Source organism: Lepidochelys olivacea (assembly GCF_965140295.1).
Source record: "Lepidochelys olivacea isolate rLepOli2 genome assembly, chromosome: 14".
NCBI classification, from domain to species: Eukaryota; Metazoa; Chordata; order Testudines; family Cheloniidae; genus Lepidochelys; species Lepidochelys olivacea.
Genome location: NC_140424.1, coordinates 39,486,316 through 39,509,630, shown reverse-complemented (window position 1 = coordinate 39,509,630; position 23,315 = coordinate 39,486,316). Strand labels below are relative to the sequence as shown.

The following is a 23,315-nucleotide window of genomic DNA, read 5'->3' as shown; positions in this document are numbered from 1 at the left end:
AAAGAAAAGCAGGACACAGGTATGAGCAGTGGCTTTCGGTGCCAGTGATGTACTGGGATGCGTCAGGGTCCAGATTGTTTTGGGTGCAAGCAGGGTCTGAATGAGCTCTCCCCCCGGCAGCTGGCTGGGGAGGAAAAGCCTTCAGGTGCAGACTGTATTTACATGAACACACCGACTCTGCCTAGGTAGCCAGCAGACAGGGCCGTGTTGCCAAAGTGATCAACTGTGGTTGGTGCTGGATTACAAATCACTTCAGTATTGAATGTGGGGGTAATGAAATTGTGTTATCTTTCTTGTATGAGTAAAGGGCAGCAGAGTAGCACTTAGCCTGTCCTGATTGAGGGGGTCACCCTCCCCTGAACTGAACTTGCTAAGCAGGGGGCTTCAATGCCAGACCCCAGTGAAGGTGAAGAGGGGGTGGGCACAGGTGTGCTTGCTGGGCAGTGTGGACTTTACCCAAGAGTCTTAGGGCTTGGCTACACTTGTACGTTATACCGCAATAAAGCCGCCCAGTGCGCTCTACCTCACTCCCCGTCCACACTGACAAGGCAGGTCGAGTGCTCTGAGCCCTGGCTAGAGCGCTCCTGGTACTCCACCTTGGCAAGAGGGATAACGTCTGATGCGTCTTGGGTGAGAAGCCCCAGTGTCAGTGTGAACGAGGTGTTGCGTTACTGCGCTCTGATTGACCTCCGGGAACGTCCCATAATCCCCTTAAGGCAAGTGGCCAATCTTGTCATTGTTGTGCAATCAGCTGTAGGAATGCGGATGTGCCCTTTCAAAGCTCCGTTTCTGACAACCAGCTGCTTCTCTGCCCCGAGACAAAGCGAACATTTACTATTTGCTGTGAGAGAGAGGCAGAGAGGGGAGGGGGGTCTGAACTGACCAGACAGCATGTTGACGCACTCTCAGCACCCAAAACCCATTCTCTCTCCCCAACGTACACACAACACACTCCCTGTCACACGCCACCCCACCCCCGCATTTGAAAAGCACGTTGCAGCCACTTGAATGCTGGGAAAGCTGCCCATAATGCACCGCTCCCAATGCAGCTGCGAGTGCCGCAAATGCGGCCACGCCAGTGCGCTGTCAGCTGTCAGTGTGGACAGACTGTGGCGCGTTCCCTCGTGCACTCTCCGAAGGCTGGTTTAACCCAAAGCGCTCTACAGCTGCAAGTGTAGCCAAGCTCCTAGGCACGGTTTAACTTGCTCCTCTCCACTGTTCAAAGACAGAACTAACTAAGGCTCCAACTGGAGTCTTTTGTTTTGTTAAGTGATCAGTAGAGCTGAAATCACTTGTTGTGGGTCAGTGTTTCGGCCCAGCCTGCTTTAGCAAGGAAGTTCCCCCACTACGGGCTTGGCTACACTGGCAGATGTAGAGCGCTGGGAGTGAAACCAGCCTTCGGAGAGCGCAGCAGGGAAACGCTGCCGAGTGTTCACACTGTCGGCTGCAAGCGCACTGGCCTGGCCACATTAGCAGCTCGTGCAACACCACAGAGAGCAGTGCATTGTGGGAGCTATCGCAGTGTGCAAGTGGCTGCAGCCTGCTTTTCAAATGGGGAGGGGTGGAGTGTGACAGGGAGTGTGTTGTGTGTATGTGGGGGGAGAGACAGTGTGTTTTGGGGGGCTGAGAGCTTGTCAGCAGGCTGTCTTCTCAGTTCAGACAGCAGCAGACCCCCGCCCCCCGCCTCTCTCTCTCTCACACACTCACAGCAGCAGCATTCCACACTCATGGTTTGCTTTGGCCCAGAGCAGAGAGGCAGCCGGCTGTCAGAAATGGAGCTTTGAAAGGAGATATCCACTTGCCTGCAGCCGATTTCAAAACAGTGACAAGAGTGGCCATTTGATTTCAGGGGATTATGGGATATTTCTGGAGGCCAATCACAGCGCAGTAATGCAACACCTAGTTCACACTGACACCCGGGCGTTTCAGCCGGGGCGCAGCGAGCGTTATGCTTCTCGTGGAGTTGGATTACCAGGGGTGCTCCAGCTGCAGAGTCCAGGCGCTCTACGTGCCTTGCCAGTGTGGACACCTCAGGAGTTAGGGCGCCCGGGGCTGCTTTAATGCTCTCTAACTTGCAAGTGTAGCCAAGCCCTAGGAGTTGAAAATCACTAAGAGCAGCGTAGAACCTCAGGAGACTGATCTGCACAGGTTATAGCAGAGAAGCAGGTGATGGCTGGCAGGGCGGCCGGTGGAGTGGGCCAGTGGGGTGTGCGGCAGGGTGGTGACACCAGAGCAAGTACTTGGACAGCGGAGCAACCAAGGTGCCTTATTCTTCCCCCTGAACCCCCCCAGGGTGGGAGCTGAGCTCACACAGATGCATCCCTGAACCCTGAGTCTTCACTGACCAAGGACAGCCACTGTGAGTGGGGTGGGGTCAGGGAGCAGAGAGGGGCACAACAAAGGAACTTTTGGTTATGGAACTCCAGAACATGAGGCAGAAGACACTGACCAACGTACACTGGAGAGGGTGTTTTGCTCACGGTTTTATGTTTATGAATCCTGCGTGTGGCATTTTCCTTAGTCAATGCCGGTGACTTCCCTCCTCTCATTTAAAGTTTCTTTTCTACCGTCGGCACCAACTCTGTGGGTGCTCCAGGGCTGGAGCAACCATGGAATAAAAATAGTGGGTGCTCAGCACCTACTGGCAGCCCCACCGATCAGCTCTTCCCCTGCTCCGCAATGCTTCCTGCCCTCTGGCGACCCGGAGACCAGCTCCTCCCCCATCCTCCCAGTGCCTCCCACCTGCCACAGATCAGCTGTTCAGAAGCTGTTCCCAGAAGCTGGGAATGGGTGACAGGGGATGGATCACTTGATGTTTACCTCTTCTGTTCATTCCCTCTGGGGCACCTGGCATTGGCCACTGTCAGAAGACAGGATACTGGGCTAGACGGACCTTTGCTTCCACAGGGGATGGCTGTTCTTACGGTCTTAAGGTCTTGCTGCCCACTCCACCTGGCAGACGGGTTGCAGGTGCACAAACAGCCGTCAGCCCTGTTCTCTCTATTACATGTTGGAACTTGCAGTTTTGGAGAAAAAAATGTTCAGATCTTTTCCCATTATCCACAACCCCCAGTGCTCATCCCCTCTGAAAACCAGGCCCTTTTCATTTAGGTGCCTAACTTTAGGCAGCCAGGTGTGAATGTTTGTCCTTGTATTGATGGGGGATAAACCTGGTGTCCTTAAAGGGTTTAATTAAGCAAAGTCAATAGCATTTCTTACCTTGCATCCCTGGGCAGCCTCCTCAATGGGAACCACAGTGTGAGACTTGTGGTCCCGGGATTTCTCACGCACCCAGCAAATAGTTTCTCCATCATCCTCACAGAAGCGTTTGAGATGTTCCTCGTGTCTCTCACACAGATCCTCCTTTTGCTCTTTTCCTGGTTTTAACCCCAGTTGTTTGATCTTTTGTATGATGTTGTTCAACTGTGTGTTGATTTGCAACTCCCTTTTCTAGAACTGGGCTCTCGCACTGGGGACAGGTCAGGGGTGTCCCCGTTCCCTTCTCCTCACTGTACCGGGTGACGCAGGCTCGGCAGAAGTTGTGCCCATACACGATAGTCACCGGCTCCGTCAGATACCCCAGGCAGACGGAGCAAGTAGCTTCATCTTGTATTTCCCCTGCTGTAGCTGCAGCGGCCATGGCAGCTGGGTGAGCATCTGTTCTCTCTGTCCTTGGCTGTGCAGTGTGGGCTTGTGCTGACACTGGGAGGGGCCGCCTGCAAGTATCTGCTAGTCCCAGCCACAGAAGGAGAAGAAGAAAAAGGAGGAGCCAGGAGGGGGAGAAAACAGGAAAGTGAAACTGAAGGAGAGTAAAAGAGGGAGAGGGCAGGAGAGAAGGAATGGATGGAGGTGAGGAGAAGGGATGGGAGAACAGGGGCAATGGAGAGAGGGAGAAGAATATGAACCAATCTGATGTGTATTGCTGTAAGGCTGGAAGGGAGCGCATATCCCCTGCCCCACAGGCAGGAACTGTCTAACCCACCCCAACACTCCCTGGGGATTGAAGTGGGGACCTACAGCGCTTAGCACAAGTCTCTATAGCTGGAGCTAAAGAGTCAGTCTGTGAAGTTCAGAGCTGTAAAAACCCACAAAATAGGGTCTGGATGAAGCATGGTCTGAGGATGCTTCCCCCGCCCCCGACCAGGGTGAAGCCCTAGCAGTCCGGTTTACTGGGCCCTGCCTCAGCTGGATGTGGTGATTTCTCCGGAGTCCTTCCAGCCCCACATTTCTATCCGTGAGCTCAGGCCTGTCTGAGACTCTCCGGGCCTTGGAGCCTGATCCGGTGCCCCTTGCAGTCAATGGTCAGATTCCCATTGGCCGTTGGATCTGGCCCTCGCGCACATCCCATCACCTGTGTATTGCACTCAGGGCCGGCGCAAGGATATTTTGCGCCCTAGGAAACTTCCACCTTGTGCCCACCCTCCCCCTCCTTTCCCCTCCCCGTGTACTGCTTCACTGCGGTACGAAGTGGCAAGGACAATATCAATATGACAAATTTCAACAACACACGCATATCGGCACGTAAACAGACACACTCAAATACTGAACATACCCACACAATGGACACAACGTATTTGTGAAATGATGCAGCAGTACTTGCCAGAGTCTGAGATCTGAAACAACTCCACAGACATCGTGAGCCTCAGTGGACAACCTCCGAAAATGAGTCAACGTAGCACGATAACCAGCCAGTCAGAACGGGTGACGGCCGTGCGGAATGAGGAAAACGACGTCACACACACACACGCACACACATGAACACACACACACAAAGCGGGAGGTTTCCATGTTTGGTAACTATAATGCCTCATGGTGCCCGCTTGTCTCTGCATTGACCAGCTGTGGCTCCAGGTGAGCACTTCCCATAGAAATCCTGAGATGGGTAAACTGTCCCAAGAAATTTAAAAATGTCCTGGGCCAAATGTAGAATGAGGGGGGCAGGTAGGGGTCTCCGAGGCTGCTCGCTATGGGGAGCTGGGGCACCAGCGGGAAGGCTGTGGGGGGCAAACGGGGAGGCAGTGGCAGGTACCCAGGTACCCTCAGGCTTTGGGCCAGGAGTCCTGCTCCATCCCCCTAGCGCCTGCCTTCAGCTCCCATCTGGTCTCACCACAGCCCTGCTCCATGAACAGTCCCACCATAGGGGGATGAGCCTGTCCCACCTCATGGGCCCATGGGGGCTGTGCTCTGCCCCAGAGCAGACTGGGCCCCGTGCTCTCTGCCCTGGAGTGGGATGGCCTGGCTCCTCCCAGGGCCAAATTAACTTTTTGTGGGCCCGGCGCCAAACATATTTGTGGGCCCCCCTGGGGAATGAAGAGGCCGGGGCAAGGGCACAGCGGGCAGGGTAGATTTGATTTAAATCATGACTTAAATCACTAGTTAGGAAGACTTGATTTAATCATGGGTTTCTACATAAAAGTGCATTCTTGTTGGTTGTTATAACCTTAATACATATTCTTCACAACTCAGAGACAGATGTAGGTTTCATTTTTAGAAGGCACGCACTGTACATTTGTAAACCGTGATTTATTTTGAAAACTTTTCAGATGTGTTTTACAGCTATATCAGAAAATGAATGATTGTTTGGTTATTTCATTTGTCAAAGATAATTGAAGCAGATATTTATGAAGTCATTGGAAGGTGAACTATCTCCAATTCAAGAGGTTAATCTTGAATATTTGGAGGATTTTCTTGCCAGGCTGTATTAAGCGGAGAACACTACCAGACAGACATTTAAATTGTTTTATTTAACTAAAACAACAACGTTAAGTATTTTTTTCTTCAACAGCAAACCTAATATTTTAATAAAAAAGCATATGTCCATCACTTCTCACATTTATCTCCAGACTTCTTCTCCTTTTCCAGATCTATTCTGCCCTCAACAATCTTCTGTTCATTGAACTTTTTGAAACTTTTCGCTTTTAAAGAGAGGTAAGGGGTTGACCCTGTGTACACAAATTTGCAGAGGGACAATAGAGTTGAGGTCTGTTATTTCTCACCGCTATACATTATTTATTTATTTAAAAACATTTTTGCTGTTAACAAGCATGTTACCTCTGGAGACACAAATCCACAGTTTGAGAACTGCAAAACTAAGCATCTCTGATGGTGTCTTCCAGACTGAGCACTGAATCCCATTGGGTAGATAGAAAAATTAACTTCAATAATCTATACAGAAGCCCCTGGAACCCCATAAGATTGGGTCCCTAATCCAAGAACTATTAGAACTTATTTACAAAACTTTTCTTAAAGATTACAATTATATATTGTCTCATACTATAGAATTAGAATTTATTATCCCTATTCCATGATATAATGTATCTTAATTAAAACTATCTTTAGATCGTTTTTTCCCTCAAAAATCCAAGTTAAATTAAAATCTAATTTTTTTATTTTTTTCTTAAAGTCATTGAATTTTATCCACCCTGACAGCTGGGCATGGTGGGGGGAAGGATTGGTCCCCAGCTGGAGCGAGGCAGGGGCCAGGGGCAAGATGAGCACAGTGGGTCATGGTGGGAGAATTAGTCCCTGCTGACTGGAGCAAGGCAGGGGCCGGAGGCAAAAGCACAGCGGGGTGGGAGCTAGGGTTGGTCCTTGGAGCAAGGGAGGGGCTGGGAGTAAACTGCAAGTGCAGCAGGGCTGGGGGGGGGTAATCAGGATCCCTCCCTCACCCCTGCCCACATAGAGCTGGAACCTACCTTCTCCCTGGTTCTAGCCCATTCTCTTCATCTCTCTCTGCACCGAGCTGACGGTGGGGGTGCAGGGTCTGGGAGGGAGTTAGGGTGCAGGAGCAGGCTGGGGGTTGGGGTTCAGGGTCTGGCCAGCAGCTAGAATGAGGGAGGGGGTTCAGGGCTGGGGCTGGAGGTTGGGGTGTGGAGTGCTTACCTGGGGCAGCTCCCGTTCGGTGCGAGGGGTTCAGGTGGGTATGTGGGGGGCCGGGTTCAGGAGCTCCCATTTGGTGCTCAGGGTGGTGGCGGGGATGTGCAGGAGTCAGGGCATGAGGTGGAGAGCTGGGTACATGTGGGGGTGCAGGAGTCAGGACTGGGGGCTGTGTGTGTGTGAGGGGGGTTCAGGAGTCAGGGCATGGGGTGTGGGGGGTGCAGGAGTCAGGGCAGAGGGCTGGGTGTGTGTGAGGAGGTGCATGAGTGAGGGATGGGGTCATGGGGGTGTGTGGGGGGTGCAGGGGTTGGGGCTTGGAGGTGTGGAGGGTGCAGGGGTCAGGGATGGGAGGTGTGGGGGGTGCAGGAGTCAGGACAGAGGACTCGGGGGTAGAGGAGTCAGGGCAGGGGCTGGGGGTGTGGGCTTGGGTCTTGGGGATGCTCCCAGCCCCCTGCCCTGAGAGGCTCATGGCAGGGGCCTGGAGGAGATATGTCCTAATTCCACCCCTTTCCCCAAGGCCCCGCTCCTGCCTCTTCTCCGCTTCCTCCCTCTCCCTCTCGCGGGCAACAGCTGATGGGTGGCAGGGAGGGAGAGGGAGTGAGGGGGGAGGCGGGAACCCAGCACGCTGGGGGAAGAGGCGGAGGACGGGGGAGCTTGGCGGCCGGCACAGCCTGCCCTGTTGAAGCAGGACAGAGCCCCGGGAGCCGCAGCACCAAGCTTCTGCCCCAGCAGGGGAGAGCAGGGCACGGAGAAGAGTGGCCGCTGGGGCCCCTTCGGAGTGTGGGCCTGGCGCATTAGCTGGCGCCATGGTAAATCTGCTACTGCCCGCGGTGCTGCCCCGCCCACCGCAGTGAAAGCTGGACCCGCCCCGCCCCTCCCCGCCGGTCCGTCCCCCGGCTCCGTGCGCTGCACAGCGGCCAGGCAGCACCCCCACTCCTCGGAGAGAAGACAAGTTAAAATGTAAAAAAAAATTGGGGGGGCACCGCTTTTTGGTGCCCCCAAATCTTGGCGCTCTGGGCGATCGCCTCGTTCGCCTAAGGGTTGCACCGGCCCTGAGTGCACTGTGCGTTGTTAGGGGCCTAGCGACCCCCTGGGTTATTGTTACAGGGAGACACTGAGCTGAGCTCACAGACTTCTGTCTTGGCTGTTAAATCTCCTCCGGGCTTCCGCCATCCTGCCCTGAAAATGAAAATGTCAGAAAGTAACAACAGCCCTGGGGCTGCTCCGAGTGACTCTGCAGAGGCCCTGCGAGTTCTCCTGCTCCCGAGGCTGAAGTGCAAACCCCAGCCCAAGCCAGGTGCCAGATAAGCCTCAGGCTGCAGCTTTCAGGTGAACGTGGCACACCCCAGGTAACTGAAGAGGAAGGAGCAGAGGGAAACTAACAATGTGATTTTATCGGCTATTCTTTCATCTGGCCACATTATTTTTTTTCCAAGAAAATAGGCTCAGTCCAGTGAGAACAAGGGAGAAAAATTGCATTTCAAAATTAAGGGGAAAAGTTATCAAGACACCCTAGTTAATGTCTAGCTCTACCCACCATTCCCAGAGTATTCTAACCACACACTAACCCACAGAAAGCTTCCTACCAACACTACAAAAAGAAGGATTCTGAGTGGACTCCTCCTGAAGGTCGAAACAGCAGACTGGACTTCTACATAGTGTGCTTCTGCCGATGTGACACACCCCTAGAGCCCTGACCAGGGGTATTCTATCTGCTACCCAAAATCCATAATCCTGGGAATCCTGGACGCCCCATCATCTCAGGCACTGGCACCCTGACCGCAGGATTTCTCTGGCTATGTAGACACCCTCCTCAGGCCCTACGCTACCAACACTCCCAGCTATCTTCGAGACATCACTGACTTCCTGAGGAAACTACAATCCTTTGGTGATCTTCCTGATAACACCATCCTGGCCACGATGGATGTAGAAGCCCTCTACACCAACATTCCACACATAGATGGACTATAAGCCGTCAGGAATAGCATCCCTGATACTATCACGGCAAACCTGGTGGCTGAACTTCATGACTTTGTCCTCACCCACAACTATTTCAGATTTGGGGATAATTTATACCTTCAAGTCAGCAGGATTGCTATGGGTACCCGCATGGCCCCACAATATGCCCACATTTTTATGGCTGACTTAGAACAACGCTTCCTCAGCTTTCGTCCCCTAACGCCCCTACTCCACTTGTGCTACATTGATGACACCTTCATCATCTGGACCCATAGGAAGGAGGCCCTTGAGGAATTCGAACAGGATTTCAACAATTTCCACCCCACCATCAACCTCAGCCTGGACCAGTCCACACAAGAGGTCCACTTCCTGGACACTACAGTGCTAATAAGTGATGGTCACATAAACACCACCCTACTGACTACTATACTTACCTACATGCCTCCAGCTTTCATCCAGACCAAATCACACGATCCATTTTCTACAGCCAAGTTCTAAGATACAACTGCATTTTCTCCAATCCCTCAGACAGAGACAAACGTCTGCAGGATCTCTATCCAGCATTCTTCAAACTACAATACTCACCTTTTGAAATGAAGAAACAGATTGACAGAGCCAGAAGGGTACCCAGAAGTCACCTACTACAAGACAGGCCCAACAAAGAAAGTAACAGAATGCCACTAGCCGTCACCTACAGCCCCCAACTAAAACCTCTCCAGGACATCATCAATGATCTGCAACCTATCCTGAAGGACAATCCCTCACTCTCACAGACTTTGGGAGACAGGCCAGTCCTCACTTACAGACAGCCCCCCCAGCCTAAAGCAAATACTCACCAGCAACTACACACCGCACAACAAAAACACTAACCCAGCAACCAAACCCTGCAACAAACCCCGGTGCCAATTCTGTCCACATACATATTCAAGGGACACCACTATAGGACCTAACCACAGCAGCCACACCATCAAGGGCTCTGTCATAAATATAAAGGGAAGGGTAACCACCTTTCTGTATAAAGTGCTATAAAATCCCTCCTGGCTTGAGGCAACATCCTGTTACCTGTAAAGGGTTAAGAAGCTCAGCTAACCTGGCTGGCACCTGACCCAAAGGACCAATAAGGGGACAAGATACTTTCAAATCTTGGGGGGCAGGGGGGGCAGGGGAAGGCTTTTGTTTTGTGCTCTTTGTTTACGTGTTTGTTCTCTTTTGGGACTGAGAGAGGCCAGACAGAAATCCATCTTCTCCAACCCATCCTAATCCAAGTCTCCAATATTGCAACCAGTATAGGTAAGCCAGGCGAGGCGGATTCATTTATCTTTTGTTTTATGTGAATTTTCCCTGTGTTAAGAGGGAGGTTTATTCGTTTTCTGTAACTTTAAGGTTTTGCCCAGAGGGGGATCCTCTGTGTTTTGAATTTGAATGCCCTGTAAAGTATTTTCCATCCTGATTTTATAGAGATGATTTTTACCTTTCTTTTTTTTTAATAAAATCCTTCTTTTAAGAACCTGACTGATTTTTTCCATTGTTCCAAGATCCAGGGGTTCGGGTCTTTGATGATTTTGTAACCAATTGGTTAGGATATTATTCTCAAGCCTCCCCAGGAAAGGGGTATGTAGGGCTTGGGAGGATATTTTGGGGGAAGACGTCTCCAAGTGGTCTCTTTCCCTGTTCTTTGTTTAAAACGCTCGGTGGTGGCAGTATACTGTTCAAGGACAAGGCAAAGTTTGTACCTTGGGGAAGTTTTTAACCTAAGCTGGTAAGAATAAGCTTAGGGGGTCTTTCACGCGGGTTCCCACATCTGTACCTGAGAGTTCAGAGTGGGGAAGGAACTCTGACAGGCTCATTCACCTGCACATCTACCAATGTGATCTATGCCATCATGTGCCAGCAATGCCCCTCGGCCATGTACATTGGCCAAACTGGACAGTCTCTATGCAAAAGAATAAATGGACACAAATCTGACATCCGGAATTATAACATTCAAAAACCAGTAGGAGAATACTTCAATCTCCCTGGTCACTCAATAACAGACCTAAAAGTGGCAATTCTTCAACAAAAAAACTTCCAAAACAGACTCCAACGTGAAACTGCAGAACTGGAATTAATTTGCAAACTGGACATCATCACATTAGGCCTGAATAAAGACTGAATTAGGGCTGGTTAAGTCATTAAAAAACCTAAACCTAATTTCCCCCATCCTAATTTCCCCCTACTGTTACTCACACTTTCTTGTTAACTGTTTGAAATAGGCCACTCTCATTAACACTGCAAAAGTTATTTTTCCTCCCTTTGTATCCTACTGTTAGTTGAATTGTCTCGTTAGACTGACCTCACACTTGGCAGGCAAGTCCCATCTTTTCATGTATTTATACCTGCTCCTGTATTTTCCACTCCGTGCATCTGATGAAGTGGGTTCTAGCCCACGAAAGCTTATGCTCAAATAAATGTGTTAGTCTCTAAGGTGCCACAAGGACTCCTCATTGTTTTTGCTGATACACACTAACACGGCTACCACTCTGAAACCTCCCCTCCCTCATCGTTCATGATCCTGCTGAGATGACGACCTTTGGTAACAGCAGCAGAAAGGTGCAGGTGGCGAGCAGGGGGTACAAACGGTAACAGTTTATTGAGCTGCAGAGGGGAGCCTCTGAGGTGAGAGTCTCCTTTTTTATTGCACATCATTGAACTATTATCTGACAGACGGGCCGTGAACCAGGGCACCAGTGACGCGGAGCCTGTGTGCCCCAGAACACACTGACAGGGAAAAGTCATTAAACACCCCGCTGCCTGTGCTGACCGAGCTCAGGGGATCTGAGACGCTTCAGGTGTGGCTCTGAAGGGAGTTCCAGGGTAAGGTGCATAATTCCCTGCTCCGCTACAGACTCCCTGTGTGGCCTTAGGCAAGTCACCTAGGCCCAGAGTTTCCAAGGTGTTTTAGTGTCTCAAGATGGAGATAGGCGCCTAGTGGAATTTTCAAAGATGCCTGGGCACTTAGCTTCCAATGGGAGTTAGGCACCTAGGTGCTTTTGAAAATCCCACTAGATGCCTAACTACATCTTTAGGTGACTACAGACCTTCTAAAATCTGCCCCTTAGTCTCTGTGCCAGATTTGGAAAGTTATTTAGGCTCCTAAAGATGCAGACAGGAGCCTTGTGGGACATTCACACCTGCCTTGTAAGCCGATTTATATTTTTTAAAATAATGTAAAAGTGGACTGGAAACAGGAAGCGTTTAACAGTTTCCCTCTGTTCCACAATATCACCATCATAAGAAAAATGTATTTAACTAAGAATATCAACTTTATTAATACACTTTTGAATACAGAAACAACCCAGCACTCTTGGATCAATAGCCCTCAAAAGCAAATACTTTCTAAAATTAAAACAAAATGTCGCCCCTTCTTTTGCGATGTTCTTCAGGAGGCAGCAAACACTTTTCGTCGTTGTCCAGTGGGGAATGGGGCTGCCCCTTGCCCAGCCTGGGGCAGGAGTGGTAACTGCGGAGGCGACGGGGGAGGGCAGGGTGTCACGACACTCACCCAAGCCCCAGGTGCTCAGGTCCAGGAAGCCCCCTCGCCTCCCTTTTGGTGGGTGACAGAAGGCGCGGGGGGGGGGCTGCGGTCACGTGTGCACCTCCTCCCCTGCTGCTGCCCCTCACCATAGCATCACTGGGGGTGGGGGATGGGGCATCTCCTTGCCAAGCATGGGGCAGGAGAGGTGACTGTGGGCGGGGGCACGAGTCCAACACAGACCCATGCCCCAGCTGCTCAGGTCCAGACTCCAGGAAGCCTCCTCGGAGTTGGAGTCGTCTCCCAGTAGGTGCCAGGGGGGGTGCTGCCATCACATGTGCACCTCCTCCTCTCCCCCCTCCGTAGGCACAGCGGCCACCTCAGCCTGCCGCCCGCGCTGGTCCCTGTGTTGTAGCCAGCAGCGGCCGGTGAGGGAGCACTGCGCGGAGCAGCTGGCGGGGCCGGGGGCGCTCCAGGGGAGGCCCATGGGGGCAGCAGGTGGGGCTGGGGCAGAGACCTGGCCCCAAACATTGGTGGACCCAGGCTCCCAGGCCCTGAATATTGCTGGAGCACGAGCACCATGGGCCCATATAACTCGCCGACCCTGCAAGGTGTAGTTATGCACGTTCTCAGTTGCAGAAATTTGTCGTGTATTTATTTACTTCTGAAAAACACCAAAAGTTAGATTCTGACTGTGTGGAGACATCAACTATTACAGAAACCACATTATAATGTTTACTTTGCTTACTATAGTTGGGATTATAATAAAAATGTCATAGGAAAGATCCAAATGAGAACTCTAGCCTGTGTTCTTGCACATAGGTTGTTAAAACCTGGGAATTGCTGAGAGCAGATTTAATCGGGCTCTATCCAGTGTCCCAGAAGCTATACCAGTATGTACTGACAGCTACAGATGATTTTTCAAAATAGGTAGAAGAATTTTACACTTAGAACTATGACCGCACATGATGTGGAGAAGAAGACATGTGAAATTATATATTAACATGGCTGTCCAGAGCAGATACTGGCAGATCTAGGTTCTGAACTGAATAACGAGGTAACAGTTTACATTTGGTGTTATTTTCACTATATGGTCAATTGCACAATCATGGCCGTGTGACACAGAGCTTCAGCAGACCATGCCACCTAAAAAGCAGCAGACTGGATAAAAATACAAATGAATCCATCACAAGATAACGTTAGGGTATTTATTTTCAAATAATCAAGGTAAGTTTCGGGCACTCTGCCATGGATGGCGTATTGTGAATAAATCTTCAAAACTGAATGATGACACTGAAAATGTTCATAACGCGTCACGTTTAAAACAAAAAGTAGTCCTAGCAATGCCATGTGATGTGCCTCCCCTCACACTCTGCTCAGCCAGCTCTTCAAGAAATTAGGTTCAATCGCTAACATCAAGGAATTGGACCAATCGGTCACTATTTGTACAGAGCATTCCAGAAGGTGGTGGACAGAACCCAGAGGAATTGTGATGAATTTCCTGGAGCAACTTTCTTTTCTTTGTACTCTAAACCTCACATGACAACAAAAATAGCACCCTTTTGACTGATTTATGGCCGAGAAGAAAGGTCTCCCAATAAAACGTCACCAAATTTCATGTTATGTGTCATTAAGTGCCAGCATCTTTACTACAATTAAGTTAATTTGTGATGATTCAGTAAAGGAATACAACCCCTTCTCTATTTCTTTATCAAACTGCATTTGTTGTGTCCTTAGAACCAAGAACATGGAAAGCCTGGCAGTACTCTGAAATCAACAGTGGACACTGACAGGACATTCCCTGCAAATAATATTTCTAAAGAAAAATAAACCACAAAAATGAGATTGTAGAAGACATTTTTGTATTTCGCAGGGGTAGGCAACCTATGGCACGTGTGCCAAAGGCGGCATGCAAGCTGATTTTCAGTGGCACTCACACTGCCCAGGTCCTGGCCAAGGGCCGGGGGGGCTCTGTATTTTAATTTAATTTTAAATGAAGCTTCTTAAACATTTTAAAAACCTTATTTACTTTACATACAACAATAGTTTAGTTATATATTATTGACTTATAGAAAGAGACCTCCTAAAAACGTTAAAATGTATGACTGGCACACAAAACCTTACATTAGAGTGACTAAATGAAGACTCGGCACAGCACTTCTGAACGGTTGCCGACCCCTGGTATCTAAGAATACAGCACTTGAGGTTGGGGACCATGTTTTGTGAGAAAAAGCAAGGAAGGGTCATATCTTGATTACCGATTATATTCAGCTAGAAAGTGAATTAATGCTGACAGAACTCCAAAGAATATTATATAATCTTGTATGAGTGAATTTAAATATATTGCTTCATTAATTCTATCATTTTTAAGCTATTAATTTTCAAAGGGGTAGTGCAGGAGGTGGGTGTATGTGCCCTGCCTCCCAGAGAGAACCAGTCAAGACAATAAAGGAGGGGTTGGGGGGAGAGAGAGAGAGAGGAGGAGAGGGAGAGAGCAGCTGCACATGTGTGTAGTTGTGATGTTTATGACACACGTACATTGTAATTGAACAACCCCGTCTGACAGTTTAATCGTTTATTTTGTGAAGATAAATATTTTGGATTTTCTGAAATTCCACAGTTGAAATACAAATGATGTTATTGAGAAAAGTTAAACTTCAATACAGATTTGAGGGAAGAATAAAAAAATAAATGTAAATAATTCCATTTCTAAAAAGATGTTTAGATGCCTTTTTTTGAAATACTGTGAAATTTAAAGTATTCTTGTATTTACACCTTGTTACAATAATATTTTCTAAATTAGATTAATCTTTTTTATTTCCTATTTTACATTGAGAGTTCACAAGGGTAGAAAATTCTGGCAGGAGTGAATGACCCCATCCCCCACCATCTGCTACCCCGGGGCAGGGGACGGGGCAAGGTGAGGGCTGGGGGTTGCCAGGTGTCCGGTTTTCGACTGGACCCTCCAGTGGAAAAGGGAAACTGGCAGCGTCCGGTCAGCACAAAAACTCCAGTAGCTGCAGTAACCGGCCCCCCCACAGAGGAGCAGCAGCGCTGGGGGGGCCGGTCTGTGCCGCGGGGTCAGTGTCAGGGACCGAGATTCCCCCCAGCCGGAGCCGGGACCGGGCAGAGGATCAGGGGAGCCGCGTTTTCACCCCCAGCACTGTAACCAGGACAGAAATAAGGGCGGAGCGTCCCGGAGAAGGTGCCAGTGAACGTGAAGAGATGGGACCCGTCAGTCACATTGTAAAACGAGACCTCGCCCGCCTCATAGTCCAGGAAAATCCCCACCCGGCTGGGCCGGACGCTCACGGGGAGGGGGGTTAGGGGGTCGGTGAGGGCCTCGTATCCCCCATACCACAGCCGCACGGCCCAGTATCCATCCTCAGGTGTGAGTGTGACCCACCCCTTCCTGCTCACAGATTCCCGACAAACCCCCAGGTTCCAGCTTGTCTTGTCTCCCACCCCCACCTCCCAGTAACGCCTCCCGCCCGCGAACCCCTCAGCGCCCAGGACAGAGACACAAGGATCAAATCTCTCAGGGTTGTCGGGCAGATCCTGGAGTGTGTCTCCGCGTCTCACACGTTTCCAATCCTCAGACAGGACGAGCCAGGGATTTGCCGTGTCTGGATCCAGAGTCACGTCCACTGGGGAGAGAGTCACAGAGTCAGGGCCGGGGGCAGGGGCTGGTCACTGGGATCGAAGGGAAATTAACCTGCGTCCCGTTAATCGCTGGGGGGGGGGGTTGTTGCCTGAGGGGAGTCAGGGCCCCTCTGCCTGTGAGGAGACAATGGGGGGAAGGGGCAGGAGGAGCGGGGGAGGGGTGCGAAGGTGTCAGTGGGGGAGGGGGGAGGGGAGAGGCTGATGCCAGGAGAGGAAAGGGGAGGGGCAGGTGACAGGAGCAGAGGGGGGAGGGGTAGAGGGGAGGGGCAGGCGACAGGAGCAGAGGGGGGAGGGGTAGAGGGGTGGGGCAGGTGACAGGAGCAGAGGGGGGAGGGGTAGAGCGTGGGGCAGGCACAAGGGCAATGTGGGGACAAGGGAAGGGGCAGGCACCATAAGAACAGAGGGGGGGCGAAGGGCAGGATCCCGGGTGCTGCAGAGGGTGGGGGGAGGGGTGGGCTCCATGGGAGAAGAAGGGGACGGACCCCAGGGGGCTGCGGGGGGCAAGGGAAGGGGCGGGCACCAGGGGGGGCAGAGGGGTGTGAGGGAATGGGGGAGCTCCAATGGGGCAGGGGAAGTCAAGGGGAGGGTGAGCTGCCAGGGGGTGAGATGATGAGGAGTGGGGAGGTGGAACCATGGGGGGAGCGAATGGGCAGGCACTGGTGCTGGGGGGCAGAATGGGGGGTGAGGGAACAGGTGAGCAGAAGGGGGGCAGAGAGAGGGGTGTGGAGAAGGGCAGGATCTAGGGGGGCAGAGGAGTGTGAGGGGAGATGTGGGCACCAGGGGGGCAGAGGGAGGATGAAGGGAGGGGTGGGACCCAGAGATTAGGAGAGGGTGAGGGGAGGGGCGGGCCAGTGCTGAGGTGAGGGGAAGGGCAGAGACCAGGGGTCCAAAGGGGGGCGAGGGGAGGGACTTGCACCAGGCGGGCAGAGGGGGCAAAGGAAATGGCAGGCACCAGGCGGGCAGAGGGGGCAAGGGTAGAGCTGGGACTTGGGGCAGAGGAGGAGCTGGCATCAAGGGACTAGAGGGGTGCTGAGGGGTGCAGGTGTCATGGAGCCAGAGGGCGAGGGGAGGGGCAGAGTGAGAAATAAAGAGAAGGTGGCATGGATGATGGTGGCAGAGGGGCGAGAGGAGAGTGAGGTCAGTGGGGCAGAGGGTGGTGAGGGGGTAGGCACCAGGGAGGAAGGGGACAAGGGGAGGGTCAGGTTTTTGGGGGGGCAGGGGGAAGGAGGGAAGGGTGCAGGGGGTAAGGGAAAGGGTAGGTGCCAGGGGGATTGAGGGGGTTGAGCAGAAGGGCAGACACAGGGAGGGCAGAGGAGGGGAGGGACAAGCACCAGGGGGCAGAGAGGGGCGAGGAGAGAGGCAGGGGCAGGTGGGTAGAGGGAGGTGTTAGGAGACGACATTGGGGAGAGGCAGGTGCCGGGGGGTCAGAGTGGGGCTAGAGGAGGGGTGGGCACAGGGGGGTGAGGGAAGGGGTGCGTGCCAGAGGTCAGAGAGGGTGGGGAGAGAGGCAGGTGCCAGGAGGGCTGAGGGGAGTAAGAAGGGCAGAAGCCAGGACAGCAGAAGAGGGTGAGGGGTGGGACGGCCACCAGGGGACAGAGGGGGTGAGGGCAGTGGCAGGCACCAGGGAAGCAGATGTGAATGAGGGAAGGGGTGGGAGACCTGGCAGCAGAGGAGGGAAAGGGGAGAGGTGGATGCCAGGACATAGCGGGGGTGTGAAGTGATGGGTAGGCTCCAGGGTGTAGAGGATGTTTGGGGGAGAGGGAAAGGTGCCAGGAGGGCAGGGGGGAAGAAAGGGGGGTTTCCGGTGGGGCAGAGGTGGGTGGAAGGCAGGGGCACATGCCAGGGAGGCCAAGTAGGGGACAGAGCGGCCTGGGGAAGCAGAAAGTGGGTGGGAAGAAGGGGAGGGGCGAGGAGGAGGGGTCAGAATAGACACAGGGTCCAGGTGGGCACAGGCGTGAGAAAAGGGTAAGGGAGGGGCAGGAGCCAGAGGGGTGAGGGAGAGGCAGGTCCCAGGGAATCTCTCTTGCTTTGGGTTCATGTGTGGTTGGTTTCTCGCTAAGAGCAGGTTGGTGTTGGCCCCACACACACTGGGGATGCAGCCCTGCCCTAGGGGGCGCAGCTGGGACTCTCCATGCTGGCGGGCCCCATGGGCATCACCTTCCAGCCAGGCAAACCCCACAGCCAGCCCCGCCCCTTTCCTGGCCCAGCCCGTCTGCCATGGGGCAGTGCTCTGGGTTGGGCTCACTGGGGCGGCCATGCAGTGGAGGATTCTGGGGGAGGGGGGGCAAATGCGTACTAATAGGCTGTTGCTAATGAGGCCAGGACAGTGGGGAGGGGAGGGGGCATTTCCCCACTTACTGCCCCCTCCATCTGGGAGAAGCTGCACCAAGCGCCAGTCCCAGTTCACATCCGCACAGCCAGTCTACCCTGGGGGTTTGCACCGATGCAAGGAAACCCCGGCAGACATGGCCTGAGACACTGGTGTGCCAGGGGCCGTAACCCCTCCCGTCACTGGGGTTATGGATCAATGATTACAGGGTGACTGGAGTAGGGGGGCTGGACTCTGCGTCTCCCAGGTCGGGGCCTGACACCCTGGGCTGCAGAGTCAGCCTAGCTCCCACGCTCTGGCCAGTGCCCAGGGCAATATTTAGACACAGGGGGACGTCATCAGACCCCCAGAGCCCAGCAGCTCAAGCCCTCATGGCGTCCCACGGGGGGATTGAACCGGGGACTCCCCGCTGGGGGCCCAGCCACGGGGCTAAAGGCTGGAAGGGAAGCGGCGGCACATTTCTGTTCATTGAAACTCGTCAGCAAACTCGACAGGGGTTCGTGAATCGTTTCTGTCGACCCAAAATATAATTTTGCAGCAAATAAAGTATTTGTCCAAAACATTTCACCCAGCTTCACTGTAAACCTGTCTGAGCAACTGAGGAGCCCAAATCCCAGTGACTTGCAGTGAGTGACTCTCAACATCCCCAGAAACGCAAAGTTACGGGCAGGTCAGACTCAGGACATCAGCTATGAAACACTCCAGAGCTGCTATTTAATTTGACCTGGTTAAAAAAATTCCCCGAGCCCCTGATCTCGCCCCCAAAATCAGGCTGAAAATGGAGACCCCACAAATCAGCCTGAACTCTGCCCAGAGCGATTGTCCCATGGATGATGTTGGCGGCACAAACCCTCTGCAGCTGCACCTGGGCGTCTCCCAGAGCAGACAATGGTCACAGAGACGGTCCCAGAGCCCCAGGGGCCCCGGTGTCTCCATCTAACCACTGCGCCAGCCACCCCCCTCGCTCTCATTAACCAGCCCTGGATCAGACGCGCTGGGAACTTTCAGACCCAGACTCTGGACACACTCTGGGTTCATGTACACAGCCCGCGGCAGCGAGTCTCCGAACGGGGTGGACAGATTCAGGCTTGTGGGGCTCCCTCCTTGGCACTAAAAATAGCCACATAGACGTTCACGCTCAGGCTGGAGCTCAGGCTCTGAAGCCCAGCATGGAGCCAGGTCTGCCCCTCACAGCGCAAGCAACGAGATTGTCTGTGTCCACGTCCCCTTCACCCCATTCCTGGGACAGGGAACAGCAGCCCCTGGGCCCCTCCCTTCACCCCCAGGGCAGGGGAGCGAGAGCCCTTGGTCTTCTGGGCAGTGGGGCCTCCCAGCACCAACTCCTGGGTCAGTGAGAAAGTGTCTCCACCTGGAGAGCTCTGTGCACCCGGCAAATACACAGATGTGCCCGTGGATCAGGATCCGGGATGGTCCTCTCCCCAGGAGTGATGGAAGCTCCCTAAAAGTAGAGGGGCCTCCGGTGCCTGAACCATGGCCCCGCCCTCCCATGTGGGTCCTTCTCCTGGAGCTCCTGCCCCCGCACCACCCCTTCTCTCCGAACCCCTGCCCTCACACTGCCTCTTCTCAAGACCCCGCCCCCACACAGCCCCTTCTCCCCAAGACTCCACCCCCTCACCAACTCTTCCCCCCCAACACCCGGCCCCAGTGGTAGCTCCTCTCTGCCCCCTCCCGCCCCCCATTGCTCAACCTTACAGCCGGTAAAAAGTGGGAGACCTAGCCCTCCTATCAGTAAAAGTGATGGGGCCATGGTCTCCTGGCCCCTCTCTTCCAGTGCCATTTATTCTCCAGCACCCCCAACCCCGGGAGGAGAGGGGGCCTCGGGGCAGTGTCAGTGAGTTCAGTGCTGGGGGTACGAGTGAGGTTTACACCCCACTTGCTGGAGCTCTGGATATCAAGGGTACGAGGACGTCACAGTGGCCGTGTGAGCCCCGCACTGTCCTGCCAACATGGCTCAGCCCTGACACCTGCTAGGGTCTCTTCCTGGGGAGGAACCGTCCCTGTGGCCCCTTCAGGCCTTGGCCTCCCTGCGGACATGGCCGGTCAGGCTGCCGTCAACGAGAATTAAGACATGAGCTCCTGTTCACTGGGAGCCGGACTCTGAGCCTGGGCTGAGATCGGTGACTGGGGAGTGAAAGGCCCCAGCTCCCTCACTGCCCCCCTGAGCCAGCCCAGCGCCCCCAGCCATTCAGTGCGATAACAGCGATGCTCACACCTGGTGACACCCCCAGTGCCCGCAGCGGCCAGGGCGAGGGCCTGTCCAAGGAACAATGGGTGCAAGCTGCAGCAAGGGAGACTGAGGCTGGAGATGAGGAAACACTTTCTAAGTCTCAGGGCAGCGAAGCTCTGGACCTGGTCCAAGGGAGGCTGCGGGATCCCCGTCACTGGAGGTTTGTAAGAACAGATTGGACAAATCCCTGCCAGAGATGGTCTAGGCCCTGCCCCAGCACCAGGGGCTGGGCTAGGTGACCTCTCCAGGTCCCTTCCAGCCCTGCAGTGCCACGAGTCTAGGTTACAGCTGTTCCTGGGGTGTGGTGTGGGGCACGTGGCAGAGTTAACACTGTTAGTGACCATAGCAGCTCAGCGTCCCTGCCAGGGGCCTGAGCTGGCACGTGGCTGCCTGTACCCAGCTCAGCAGGGTGTTACTGGGCCGTGTGGACAGGACCTAGGGTTGGCACCTGTCCATAGGGTTGTCAGGCCTCCGTCCTTCACCACAAACCCCTCATCCCCAGCCCCACCCCAGAGCCCGCACCCCTCCCTCACTCTGAACCCCTCGGCCCCAGCCCGGAGCCCCTTTCTGCAACCCAAACCCCTCATCCCCGGCCCCACCCCAGAGTCCGCACCCCCAGCTGGAGTCCTCACCACCCCTGCACCCAACCCCCTGCCCCAGCCCGGAGCCCTCTCCCACACCCTGAACCCCTCATTTCTGGCCCCACCTGGAGCCCACACCCCCAGCCCAGAGCCCATCCCCCCCCGCACCCCAATCCCCTGTCCCATCCTGGAGCCCTCTCCTCTATCCCAAACCCCTCATCCCTGGCTCCACCCCAGAGTCCGCACCACCAGCCGGAGCCCTCATCCCCCTCCCACACCCCAAACCCCTGCCCCAGCCCGGTGAAAGTGAGTGAGGGTGGGGGGAGAGTGAGCGAGGGAGGGAGGGGGGATGGAGGGAGCAAGGGCAGGGCCCCGGAGAGGGGGAAGGGCAGAGCCTCAGGGCAGGGGCGGGACAGGGGTGTTCGGTTTTGTGAGATTAGAAAGTTGGCACCCGACCTGTCCAGGTTTTCCCAGGATTGTCCCTTTGTCCACGTCACTCTCCTGGGAAATCTGTGAGTCTGCCCAGGACGTGACAAGTCCCAGGTGTGTCAATGGCTGTAATGGGGGAGCTGCGGGGTGACCGTGCCTACGCAAAGGGAGCTCTGGGTCCAGAGTGCCTGGGAGCTGCAGAGACGGGGCAGCTCGGAGCAGTGAGTGAGATCAGGAGCTCAGGGCCAGCAGGGCCCAGTCACCCCTGTGCAGGTACCAGCTGCGGGGGTCACTGCCGGGGGCAGCGGGGTAGATCTGGCGCCATGTCCTGCTCGGTGAGGTTGGTACTTGGGGCAGTCCAGGAGCAGGAGCCTGTGGTGGCTGGTGCCCTCTCCTGGGATTCAGATGGGGAGACGGTGCCCGGGTGAGGGGACAGGTGATGTCCATGAAGCAGGCAGATTTCCTGTTTTGTTGGACCTCAGAGGTGGCAACCTGAACAGGACCCCCAGCGGTGTTTGTGTAACTGCCCTGGATGCCCCCCTCCCTCCCAGCTCTGTGTGGTAGGAGACCCTGGAGTGTATGGACCCTGGGCCAGTGGCTCTGCAATGTGTGTGCATGGCCCCTGGGCTCTCTGATCCCTGCTGGAGCGGCCCCGACTCCCCCAGCAGGCTCCAGGGCACACACACGGTCAGGCAGGAGGCTGGGAGCAAACACACACACAGCTCAGCCCCGGCTGTGAGGCAGAAAAGCTGCCACGGGGGCACAATTAGTTGTAACTGGGTCAGGGGAGTGTCACGGGCTGGTTATAAAAACCTGTCTGCCCTGGCAATGGGGACAGGGCCTTCCTCCCCCCAAATCCAGGGAGACAGTGAACAGCTCCTGTATGGTTCTATTACGCGAGAAGGAAATTGTGGGCTGAAGCCTGGTCTGAGCATAGAATCCCTGCTGCTGGGAAGAGAGAGCTGAGCAGTTCAATGCAAATGATGGACAGATAAGAAAGTCCATTCTGCAGATCCCAGGTACCACCCTGGAAAGGTGACACCAGGCAGAGGTGACAGTAAGCCGGTACGCCCTGGTACGGCATATCGGCAAGAGCCGGTGCGCCGTACTGGGGTGGATCGGCTTCCCCAGGCGCAATTTAAAGGGCCTGCGGCTCCCCACAGCGGCTGGAGCCCCCTGCCCTTTAAATTGCTGCCAGAGCCCTGGAGAAGCGGCGGCGGGGCTGGGGCAGCAATTTAAAGAGCCCAGGGCGGTCGCGGCGGCTGATCAATGGGTCCTTTAAATTGTCCCCGGAGCCCCACAACTGCTTCCCCAAGGCTCCGGCTGGCTCCGGGGACAATTTAAAGGGCCTGGGGTGGTACCGGCAGCCAGGGCTCCGGGGACGATTTAAAGGGCCCAGAGCTCCGGCCGCCGCTACCGCCCAGGGCCCTTTAAACCACTGCCAAAGCCCCCGGCTGCTGCTGTTACCCCAGCGGAGGGGAGGGGGAAGAAGGCACTTGCCAGTATAGGGTGGGCTGTGGCTGGCTCTGACCCCCAGCCCCACCCCTTCCGCTTGAGGTCCCGCCCCTTCCAGGGGCCAGAGCTGGCCCTAGCCCAGCCCCGTGCCGGTAAATCCCTCAACTTACTTTCACCCCTGACACCAGGGGCAGTATTCCCTCACCAATCAGCCCTTTCCCAAAGGGAGCATGTCCCTGCTATGCAATAAACCTGGGATGTCAC

The 23,315-nt window shown here is 54.2% G+C and overlaps 1 protein-coding gene and 1 pseudogene across 2 annotated transcripts in view; both read right to left on the bottom strand.

Moving 5' to 3' along the window:
- The window catches only part of LOC311530849 (butyrophilin subfamily 1 member A1-like), a 137,434-nt gene that overhangs the window by 68,562 nt on the left and 45,557 nt on the right, over positions 1–23,315 (bottom strand). The window lies entirely within an intron of this gene.
- Positions 15,027–22,680, bottom strand: LOC311530222 (E3 ubiquitin-protein ligase TRIM39 pseudogene; annotated as a pseudogene). Its single transcript has 2 exons — positions 22,620–22,680; positions 15,027–16,032 (listed from the first exon to the last, which is right to left on the bottom strand). The product of its transcript is annotated as an E3 ubiquitin-protein ligase TRIM39 pseudogene (transcript).